Source organism: Acinonyx jubatus, chromosome C1 (assembly GCF_027475565.1).
Source record: "Acinonyx jubatus isolate Ajub_Pintada_27869175 chromosome C1, VMU_Ajub_asm_v1.0, whole genome shotgun sequence".
Lineage (NCBI taxonomy): Eukaryota > Metazoa > Chordata > Mammalia > Carnivora > Felidae > Acinonyx > Acinonyx jubatus.
In genome coordinates, this window is record NC_069381.1 from 23,476,923 (window position 1) to 23,486,762 (window position 9,840).

Consider the following 9,840-nt stretch of genomic DNA (forward strand, 5'->3'; position numbering starts at 1 on the left):
GCTTCTAGGCAGTGGGGGAGGGGCAGTGAGGGGGCAGCACAGGTGCCTCCTGGAGGGAGAGGAGAGAGGAAGAGCCCCTGCAGAAACTCGATGAGAGATGAGGCCATTTCTCCCAGACCCTAAGGAAGTTCTCTGTGACAGAAGAGGGGGTAGGGCGCTGTGGGTTCTGTTAGCAAGGGTGGGGGTCCCGGTTTCCTGCTGAGCTGGGGGAGCTGGGCAGAGCCTGGGGGAGCTGCTGGGACCTGCGGAGGGGTGTGTGTGGAGGGAGTGGAAGCTCAGTTTCCACCTGGCGACTGGTCTCGCCCGCTCTCCCCACTCCCCGCCCCGCTGCTACATGTGACCCCAGGACTTTTGCACTTATCTTGGAGGGGCAAACAAACCGTACAAGAGTGTGAAAAGCATTTATCTGCTTCGCTTTTTCAAGCAGCAGCGGAGGATTCTATTGAATGAATATGATTTATTTCACTAAGCCTCAGTTGATGGGCATTTACATTGTCTTCAGAGGTTTTCTTTTTTCTGTTTTCTTTTGCCTTTGCTGCTGTCAGCCATACTGTTTATTCTGGCCGCTTCCTGGGCTGCAGAAAGAGCATGGACTCCAGAGCCGAAACCCTTTAGGTTCTTACCTTGGCTTTGCCCCTAGCTGCTGTGTGGCCTCTCTGGGTCTCAGTGTCCCCATCTGCAGAATGGGGGTTATCGTAGCACTCACCCTATGGGATGTCACCGTGGTCAGCGAAAGCATGTATGTCCACAAAGGGCCTGGCACCATTCCGGGCCCAGAGTGGGAGCAGAAGGAATGGTGGCTTCTTTTTGTCCCTGGCTGTCAGTCCTCAGGAACTGAGCCAAAAGGCTAGACCAACAGATGAGGCCACCTGAGCCCTCCCTCTGCCTCCAGGGACAGCAGCCCTTTGCCCCTCTCGAGGCGAGTGTGAATGATGGCGGCAGCAGGTGGGGAGAAAAATGATAATGGGTGCCAATGTGTATTGAATGGTTCCTGTGTATCCAGCCTGGAGCAAGGAGCTTTAATCCCTAAGCAAACCTGTTAGTGCATGGAGAAAGAAATCCGCTAGGGAAAAGGAAGATGGGGACCCTGACTCCCCAGTCTTCCCTACCCGCTAGTCTAAATCAGCCTCCCCGTTTCTTTCAGTGCCCTGATTCTCTGCATAGCCGTTGTTACTGTGTATGATTCCGTGTCCGTTTGTGTGATTATCACTAGATTGTCTGACTCTTCCTAAGGTCAATGAGGGCAAGAACCTACCCTCATTGTTTATAGTTTTCCTGGTGCCTAGAACAGAGTGCGATAAAGAGAAAGAACCATGTTAGTTGATTGACTGATTGACCATCGGAATGAAACTATTAGTTGATTCCGGAAAGCACAGAGGCTGGAGAGTTTGTAGGCAAGTAAGAGGGGGAGGTGTCCTGAGCTGGGTCAAGAGACCTGAGTTCTATTACTGAGATGTGCAGGGGCCGAGGAAAATTCCCGGGCCTGGCTTTGAATCTGAGACCAACAGAGTAGATGAGGTCTACTCACAGCGTGGCTAGGCCGAGGCTCTGCAGTGAGAGGGCAGGCCCGCCCCGGGGCTGAAGGGCTGAAGCATCATGGTGAGGGGTGCGTGGCAGATGTGGGAAGGCCCAGGCTTCAGAGATTGCAGACTGGAGGGTCTGGTTTGGCCCTTGCTGCCTTTAATTTTTTTTTTTTTTTTTTTTTTTTTTTTAGCGTTTATTTATTTTTGAGACAGAGAGAGACAGAGCATGAACGGGGGAGGGTCAGAGAGAGAGAGGGAGACACAGAATCTGAAACAGGCTCCAGGCTCTGAGCTGTCAGCACAGAGCCCGACGCGGGGCTCCAACTCACGGACCGCGAGATCGTGACCTGAGCCGAAGTCGGCCGCTTAAACGACTGAGCCACCCAGGCGCCCCTGGCCCTCGCTGCCTTTAAAACAAGAACCATCGCAAGGATTGTGGTGTCTTTCTGTGGAGCACACCCTCCCTCAACCTGTCCCCTCCTCAGTGTCTGCCTGCTGCCTCATCGTGTCAGTGCCCTGCCCGGCCCACGATGACCTCTGTTTGCAGCCCTGATGCAGGGCCAGGGGACTGTGGCTGGGGCACTGCGGGGGCGTGAGACCTGTCCTCCCTCCTCTGAAATGCCTCAGGCGCAATGGGCTTGGCTGGCCTCAGCCTTTCCCTGTTCTGTTTCCCAGGGGTCCCAGGCTGGAAGGGCCCTTGGGACGGGCAGTGCCCTGTGGTGGCCAGATCCTGGGTTTGGATTCTGGCAGGCCTGGCTCCCGTCCTGGCCTCTCCTCTCCCCTCAGCTTCCTTTCCAGTCAGCGGGAGTCCCTGCCCTGCGGGGTCCTGTTTAACTTCAGCTGCGAGCAGCGCCGGACATCCTGCTCAAGTACTCATTCGTTCCACGTGCCCAGGGCGCCAGAACTCCACGCACAAGACCATCCCAGTTCCGACACCAATTGCAAAGTCAAGGGTTCCAAAGTTTGGTTATTCACTAGAAGGACTCGCCGAACTCACTGAAAGCTGCTATACTCACGGTTACAGTTTATGATAGGAAAGGGGCAAAGATGAAAATCAGCCAGGGAAGATTCTGTGAAAATCAGTCAAGGGAAACCTCATGAAAGTGGAGTGGAGAGGCCAGAAGGGGGAGCTTTCCTGGGCTACCAACTCAGTGTGGATCCCAGGAAGAACTGTCAGAATCATCAGTTACAGGCCCCCCACAGGAAAAGCTGTACATTCAATTTCCTACAAGAAATTGACCACCTCAGCCACTCAGCCAATGAGAAACCACCATTGCCCTGAGTTCTTGCTTTTTCTCCAGCGGACTTTTGTTCAAAACCATCCCTCCCGACTTCCGTCTTCTCCATAAAACAACATTCCTCTTTTTTGTTTGTTGGCTTAGCCTATGGTTTGTGCCATAGCTTGCTTGTCCCAAATTATCTGATAACCCCCGAATAAGCCTATTTTTTGGCTGGTAAAATAACTGTTTTGTTTTTAAGGTCAACGACACGCAGGGTGGAATCCGAGGAAGCATCAGATGCTGAGCTTCCATTGCCCCCTTCCCCACGAGGTCGGGGATGCACTCATTCCCCTGCGTCCACATGCGACAATGTGCATGGAACACTGCCAATGAGGCAGCTCACCTGAACTCTGGTGTTCAGAGTTTTGGCTGGCCTCCATTATGCAGGCAGGATTGACTGAGTGAGGACTGGTTGATCCCAGTCTCCAGGTCAACTGATAAAACGTGGGACCCAACCTCCCACCCTAAATCATGTGCTTGGTCTTTCCCGGTGTGGCCAGCCCCTACCCTAAATTGCATTGTTACTCCCTGGCTAGTCCCAAACCTCCAGGCGAGCAGAGATTGCTGGCCAGGAGCTGAAGGCAGAGGTCAGACCCCTTTTGGGCAAGGTTAAAATCTATTTTTTTTTCCAGCTTTATTGAGACATAACTGACATATAATATTGTATAAGTTGGAGGTGTACAATGTGTTGATTTGCTAACCCTTACAAATTGCAGAATGATTACCATCAGAGTCCTAGCCACCATGCCCATCCTATCACACAGTTACCATTTCTTTTTGGTGGTGAGAACTCTTTTTAAGATCTACTCTCTTAACAACACGCAAGCATATGATACAGTGCAATTAGCTATAATCACCATGCTATACGTTGCATCCCCAAACCTGTTAATCTTGTCCTGGGAGTTATTCCCTTTGACCACTCTCGCTCCATTTCTCCCACTCTCCACCCCTGGTAACCACTAAATTCTTTATTACTTACAAGATCCGTCTGGAAAACGACATGACTTTTGGACCTCGGAAGGTCTCAGAGGAGCCGCCCTGCCTCTGCCCACACTTCCAGCCTGAGCAGTCTGGGGCTGGCAGGTTGAGGACTTAGGAGGAAACACAGCTAACGCTTAATGGGGATTTCCTACCGGCTCAGCCCTTCCCATGCACTACATCGTCAAACCCTCTCACCTTCTCCACGAGCAGGAAATATTCCTGGCCTCATTTTGGGTGTGAGAAAACCAAGGCAAGGAGGGGTTTATAACTCATTCAAGACACACAGCTAGTAAGGGGAGAGCCTAGGATTTGGACATGTGTGGGTGACACCCAAGTCCAAGCTCTCTTCTGTCATGCCTCCTATATTCTAAAACCACGCATTTGGAGTCAGATATACTGGGTTCAAATTCTGGGCCCAGATACTTACAGGCTGTGTGATCTCGGCCAGGTCAGGGATTCTGAGTCTCAATTCCCTTATTTATTTAAAAAAAATTTTTTTGACGTTTATTTATTATTGAGAGACAGAGCATGAGCGGGGAAGGGGCAGAGAGAGAGGGAGACACAGAATCCGAAGCAGTGGAATCCAAAGCTGAGCTGCCAGCACAGAGCCCGACACGGGGCTCGAACTCACAAACCACGAGATCATGACCTGAGCCGAAGTCGGACGCGTAACCGACTGAGCCACCTAGGCGCCCCATTATGATGGTCTTTTTGATCAATGCTTCCTTCTCTCTGGTCTCAATGGCCTGCTACTCCCCATACAGCCCCGCATCACACAGACGGATGCACACACGTGTGCAAACATGACCCACAAGCACACACAGGCAGACACATACACAGTACATGTACCTGCACTGTGTAGCTTGGACACACGTGTGCACATGTACACACACACACGTGCATGCACACAGTGGACTGCCCCTCAATATCCATTCACCCTGCCTCTCTGGGCCCACCCTGTGGCAGGAGCTAGAAAGCTGCCAACACATTTCCCAGACTGCCTTTCAGTTAGAGCTCCAGTTCTGGGTGACTTCAGTTCAGCCAGTTGGAGACACATGACCTTTGGATGGTGGAAGTGAGTTTCCGCAAACAAGCCGTTTCTGGAGATGTTTGTTATTTTTTGTGGTCGTTTCCAGTACGCGGTCCAGGCAGGTGAGAGGCGGGGCAGAGTGGTGCGTCTGCTAGTCTTACTGATTAATTAATTGATTGATCGTGGCAGGAGCAGGGGCAGCAGCAGAAGCTCCCTGATCCTGGTGGCTTTAGCAGGTATGAGGGTCTAGAGGCAGGGGCGGCTCCCTTGGCAGCCGGCTTGCACAGTGTGATTATGGGAGTCGCTCCTCAAAGCTCAGTGTTAAATTTGTATCTTTCAGGTCTGCCCACTGCTTATAACATGTAACCCTCTGTAATAGAGGTCTTCCTGTTTCAACTAGCCAGAGTACTTTCTGTTCTCTGCACCTACATCCTTCAGGTCTTGGCTCAGATGTCCTGATGCCCAAGCTTGACCGAGTCCTTCCCATTCTCCAATGACACCTGACGTTTGACCTTTGACCATTGCCGTATGGCGCCTGCTCGGAAGGCTGCTTTGTACAAGCACACCCTGAGTGCCCCTGATAATATCACTATCTTAGGAATGTACAGATCTCACCTTCCCTCTACATTCTCAACAAACAGAATATGCAGAAAAACGTGTTGTTCAGCATTCAAGATCAGGGGCTCCGGGAGGTTGCTAACCTGGGGTGTCTCCTCGGTAACAAAGAATGTCTGCATGGCAGGCCTTGGTCTCCTTGGAACGCTGGCCGTGCAGGGGAGGGAAGGGCTATGGATAGTTGCCAAGGTAGTCTACACTATCAAAGCTTGCTGCACGCAGTTACCTGCAGGGGATGCTCTGTCCAGTCTGCTGCTCCCGGACTCCCTCTAGGTAAGTTTCCCTAATAAATCAATGTCTCAACCCCTGCCTCCGGGTCAGGTCATTCCTTCAGTCTTGCCGAGGCTCCACCCACTCTCGGTTTAGAGTCTGCCAGGGGGCCGCTACGCAAATGTCCGTTCTCTCAGAGCTTGGACTATATTCACATCCTCCCAACAAATGTTTAGTGGGCACACGTGGGCTCTGTCCTTGGTGCTGGAGATGACAGCCCTCCGCAAGGTGGCACAAAGCAGGGGCTCAGTAAATGGTAAGGAAACTCACATTAAAACAACAACAACAACCCAGAAAAACACACACACACTAAAGAGGTCAACGGATTACTAAATAAGGTGATTTCAGATCACGAGAAGCGTTCTGAAAATAGAACTGAGTAAAGAAATGGGAAGTCGGGGGGCACCTGGGCAGCTCAGTCAGTTAAGCGTTCGACTCTTGATTTTGGCTCAGGTCATGATGCCAGGGTCACGGGACTGAGGCCTGCTTTGGGCGCCGTGCTGAGCGTGGAGCCTGCTTAGGATTCTTTCTCCCTCTGCCTGTCTCCCCTGCTCGCTCGCGCTCTCTCCAAAAAATTAATTAATTTTTAAAAAAGAAAAAAAAAAGAAACGGAGAGTTGAAACAGTTTCTACCTAAATAAGGGTAGTTAGGGAAAGCCTCGTCGAGGGGTCGACATTTGAGCTGAGACCAAGAAGGAGACCGTGATGGGAGGGTCTGGGGAAGAAAATTCCAGGCAAGTGCGGAGGCCCTGAGGCCTGTTCCCTGTTGAGGAACAGTGGACAGGACAGTGTGGCTGGAGCGGAGTAAGGCAGAGAGGGGCAGACATAGGCTGGGCCACATCACGTAGGGCCTCGGACACCACGCCAAGGAGTTGGATTTTATTCTAAGTACAACTGTAGCAGGATTCTCCCAGAGTTGTGACACCGCGGCTTTTCTTCCCAGGAGGCAACTTCTTGCCAGCACGGCTCAGTCGGGTTCGTACCCGAAGAACTGAGCCTAGGACTCCACGTGGCATAGTTTTTTTATATTTTCTCCTTCTTTGTCTCCCATATGAGGTAACACACAGACACGCAGTCTGATTAAGTGGTCTTGCGTTACAGGTTGGGAGGGAGGTTGTCACGTACGCATATAGCTAGGTTGCCTTGTGTTTTTTCTTTCCTTAGGGAGGGGACCCTATCACACAACAAGAGGCCATCAGAGGCCCTTAAGCAGGGATAGGACGTGACTGATTTATATTTTAAGAGACCTGTATGATGTTGGGGGTGGGGGTGTGGTAGGGTCCCCTCCCTAAGGAATGAAAAGAAAAAAAAAAACCTCAAGGCAACCCGGCTGTACGCCTATGTGACAACATCCCTCACGACCTTGTAACATGAGACCACTTAATCAGACAACATGTTTGTGTGTTACCATATATGGGAGACAGAGAAGTGAAAAAAATATTAAAAAAGCTACGCCACGTGGAGTTCAGGGCTCTGTTCTGTCGGTATGAACCCAACTGAGCCGTGCCGGCACGAATAAAGTTGCTTCCTGGAAAGAAAAGCCTCAGGGTCACGACTCTCTGTGCGAGAGTCCTGCTACAGGGGAGGATAAGATCAGAATGAGGACACAGCAGCCATTTGGGAGAGTGACCAGTAGACCAGGAAAGAGTCTAGTGCGGTAGTGGTGGGGATGGTGTGAGGTGAGTGGAGCTGGGGAATATTTTGGAGGCAAAACTGATGGAAATTGCTGGGGGGTTAGACATGAGGGTGGGAATGAAAGAGAAGAATCAAGGACGACTCCTGGCTTTTGGCCTGAGCAACAGGGCAAATGTCATTATCAAAGTGCAGAAGCTTGGGATTGGTTTCAGGGAGGGGGTTGAAATTTCTCTTGGGATGCCGTTAGAGCATCTGATAAGGGCTACTGGTGAGATCTCTGCAGCCAGACTAGTTGGGTTGGATTTTTGGCCACCTAGTAATAACTGGGCAAGTTACTTTAATCTACTTTCAACTGATGTCTTACTTTTACCATCTGTAAAATGAAAATAATAATGGTACTCCTTTCTTAGGATGAATGAGGATAAAAGGAGTTAATTTATGTACAGTGCTTAGAACAGTGCTTGGTCCAAGTATGTATTGTATATGTTGCTTGATGATGATGGTGATGATGGTGATGATGGTGATGGTGATGGTGATGATGATGGTGATGGTGATGATGGTGATGATGATGATGGTGATGATGATGATGATGATGATGATGGTGATGAGTGATGGATGATGATGATGGTGATGATGATGGTGATGATGATGGTGATGGTGATGATGGTGATGATGATGATGGTGATGATGGTGATGGTGATGATGGTGATGGTGATGATGATGGTGATGATGATGGCGATGATGATGCAATGATGATGGTGATGATGATGGTGATGATGATGGCAATGATGATGATGATGGTGATGATGGTGATGATGGTGATGGTGATGGTGATGATGGTGATGATGGTGATGGTGATGATGGTGATGATGGTGATGATGGTGATGATGATGATGATGATGGTGATGATGGTGATGATGAGGATGATAGTGATGCCAAGCAGGCAATTGGATACAAGAGTCTAGAGCTTAGGACAGAGGCCAGGGCTGGAGGCACTGACTTAAGAAGACACATGTACAGTTACCAGATTGTATGAATTATTCCTGGGAGAGAATATGGAAAGGCATGTGGACATGCATGTTGGCGAATTCACCGCTGTGTCCCCAGTGCCTCACACAGTCTCCATATAGTAGGTGCTCCATGGATGGGTGTTGATGAATTTCCCTCAGCAGAAGACTCCCCTCTAGTGGCCAGACTGACCTTGTCTGACCTGTTGGTCTCAGATGGCGCTTCCATCTCCCTCGAACACAGCATGTAGACTGTGCAGGGGCTTTGGCCCATTCACTGCTATGACCCCAGGGCTCAGCACAGGGCATGGCACATAGTAGGCCCTCCATAAATATTAATGTTGGTGGAAAGAATGAAAGAATACCTACCTGGTTGCCTAACCAAATAGGACTGGCCTTGGAACCTGCGCATGAACTTGGCTGTTGGCATCTGGTAGCCATACTGCCCTCTTCTGTGTTCTTACCGTGCATGTGGGCTGGAAGTTCAGGAACAACTTTTTCCAGATTTTATGGCAAGGTTATGGATAGAGTTCACAGTGTCCTGAAGAAATATGTTCACATGACACTTGGAAGGGGGAAGATGGAAGAGGGGTAGAAGACATTCTTCCTCCTTTGTCACCAAAAGTAGATGTGTGGGCTTCTGCACATGGGAGTTTTTGTAGGGCAGTGCTGACCACAAAAGGGCCCACAATGTCCTGGAGTTTCTTGACTCCAGGTGGCAGCACATTTACCTGTATGATAACCCTTGACCCTAGAAGCTGGTAGCCTCTCCTGATTTATTTCTGATTCCCTCTTTGCAAATACCTAATTCCCTGTGTTCAGTTCCTTCCTGCTTGAAATTCCTGGAGTGGCTTTTATTGTCTTGATGGAATGCTGGCTGATACAGCAACCTTCAGACAGTGACAGGGTTCTGTTGCAGAAACAGCAGGGTCCCTGGAGCCAGGCAAACTTGAATTTGAATCTAGGCTTGAATTTTCATCCATTTTTTTTCAGCTGTGTAAGCTTGGGCAAGTCATTCCACGGCTCTTTGCCTCCATTTTTTCCATCTTTAAGATAAGTATAGAACTAAGTCATTAATAATAGTAACAACCATCTATTGAGTGTATAAAATGGAGTAAACACTTTTCTGAATGCTTTGAATATATGAATTCATTGACTATTCCATAACAATTCCATGGTCAGATTTTAGATATTTATTTTTTAATTTATTTTTTATTTATTTTAATGTTCATTTACTTTTGAGAGAGAGAGAGAGAGAGAGAGAGAGGGTGAGCAAGGGAGGGGCAGAGAGAGAGAGAGAGGCAGACACAGAATCTGAAGCAGGTTCCAAGCTCCATGCTGTCAGCATAGAACCCAACACGGGGCTCAAACTCATGAACCGAACCATGAGATGGTGACCTGAGCCAAAGTCAGACACTTAACTGACTGAGTCACCCAGGCACCCCAGATTTTAGCTATTAAAAACAAATTCTTAAAATTGAGGTAAAATTCACATAATGT